The following is a 2,500-nucleotide window of genomic DNA, read 5'->3' as shown; positions in this document are numbered from 1 at the left end:
ATTGTTATTATTATTGTTATTATTATAATTATTGTTATTATTATTTTAGAATGTTGACGCCGATGCTTTTACAAGTGCCCGGGCCCCAACGGGTCAATTCGTAGGCCGCACTTGACTTTACCAATTTTTGAATATTTGGGATTTCTCTTGATAGTAGAATATTTGCTTTTACATTTTCTTTCCTAATTCGTTGTCTTTCTTCTCGTTTCTCTTATCTTTGGTAAATATTTTTTGTTTCCTACGTCTTTTCAAATATCTGTTGAGGCGAGAATAACACTTGCGTTAGAGTTGATAGATTATTTAGATTTTATAATTCGATTCGTATTTATAAGTATTTTTTTTATACATCGGTTGACAACTAATTCAAGCAATGATGCACATGAAAGAAAATCCCGTATAATGAGAATTTTCTTATTCATTGCTGTTAGGACAAATAACTCTACCTGGCCATTACAAAATATGCTAGGTTGATTAACAAATGCAATCACATGAAATCACATACAGACATACGTACATGCATATATATACATATATATATATATGTATATATATATATATATATATATACAAATACATATATACATACACACACACACACACACACACACATATATATATATATATATATATATATATATATATATATATATATATAGAGAGAGAGAGAGGGGGGGGGGGGGGGGAGAGAAGGAGAGAGAGATAGAATAGACATGCAAACATACAACATATCAGTACACTACACATTATGTACAAGAAGCAGTTTTGGAGGCAAAGCCAATCTCATATCATCACTGCAAAATGTGCAAGACGCTCAAGTCGCATAAACTTACACATTACTTACTTTGTTGCTCGAAAACTGTACCCTATCGATCAAACAGCACTTTTTTTTCTTCACTTTTTTCTTTTACCAACTAGATGATATAATGTAAGCACAATGGCACAGCTCTTCCGGCATATACAGCCAGTGTCTGACTGGCAGCCTTCTACATAAAAAGAGGCATAGCCAGTTTAGATAGATTTTTGCAGGGCATGTACACTGCTCTGAAAATATATATATATATTTTTTATCAAATCAAATCACTCTCTCTCTCTCCCGCCCTCTTTATGTAGCATAGGCTATATGGTTAAGTAATTCTCGTATGTATCTCTTTGATTTTATCGTTTATTATAAAGACACACATTTTTTTGGTATAAAAACAGGAATACTTATTGGTGTATATATCGATGAATTTCTTATCCTTAATATATATTATCCTTTTCCTTCCCCTAACCTACGCAGAGTAATTATGAAACTTCTCTGTACAGTGGCAATATAATTTAATGGTAGGAATGGGAATAAGTTCGTGCACCATTTCGCGTGTGAAATGATCGAGAATAGATTAATACAAAAAAAAAGAATTTATGAGTGGTATAATAATGAAAATAACAACAACAACAGCAATAATAAACATTTCAAGAATGTGTGTGCTTAACGAGTAATTCCCGGATTGGAGTTTCATCGGGACGTCGGGTCGAGTGAGATCGTGCTGATGGTGATATGCTGATTAGCTCATTATCCACAGCAAATCCAGGAGGAGGATTAGCCAATCCCCTGCATCGGATTGGGGAAATCTAACGTCGGATTCTGTATGATGCGGAGGAGGATTAGCCAATCCCCCTGCATCAGACTGGGAAAATTTCACGTCGGATTTTGCGTGATGCGAAGGAGGATTAGCCAATCTCTCTGCATCGGATTGGGGATATTTAACATAGGTTTGCGCCTGATACGGTTGCACAGGGACTGAATAATTTTCTCTCTGATCGGCTGGGTTTCCACGCGATTCTGTAGAGAATGCAACCCTGCAGTATGCGACGAAGTGACCCTGAGGGAGTCAACTATCGCAGTAGTGTGTTTGTAAATGGGGCTTGTCGTGTTGGAGCGGGCCGAGCGGTAAGAACCCTCCGAAGGCACGGTGGGCCAGGGATAAATATGATAAAATCAAAAATATAAGCTTAGGACTCAAATCAAAGTTAAAAGACTTAAATAAAGTAAAACTGAACACTTCAGATAAATAGAAAATCTACATTTAACAATAAACACTGAAGTTTTTTTTTTTTTAAACAATGGGCTTCCCCGTTTTCCTTTACACTGCCCTCATTTTCTGTGATGGCATATTGTAATTGTATACTTGTAACACATACGAACATATAAAAAACAAACATAAAATAGGGAGCCTGGGCACAACCCCATAAGAAGTAAAAAAAAAAGGTAACATAAAAGAACTAAAACATTTACTAATAGTTCGGCTTTGATAATATATAACAGTTGTACATCTGTAATAATAATATTTCTAAAAAACAAAACACAAGACTTATCTGTACAAAACACTAGTGTTCCACAGCGAGCCGAATACACCTTTGCCACTATGAATAATATTTAAAAAAAAGGGGGTGCCTTCGTCTCCCTGGTTAATATGTCAGGTCAATGCTCCGATGCAGTCTTCCGTCCTTGGATCTCTGG

The sequence above is a fragment of the Penaeus chinensis genome, chromosome 16, assembly GCF_019202785.1.
Source record: "Penaeus chinensis breed Huanghai No. 1 chromosome 16, ASM1920278v2, whole genome shotgun sequence".
Lineage (NCBI taxonomy): Eukaryota > Metazoa > Arthropoda > Malacostraca > Decapoda > Penaeidae > Penaeus > Penaeus chinensis.
Note: the sequence above shows the minus strand (reverse complement) of the source record.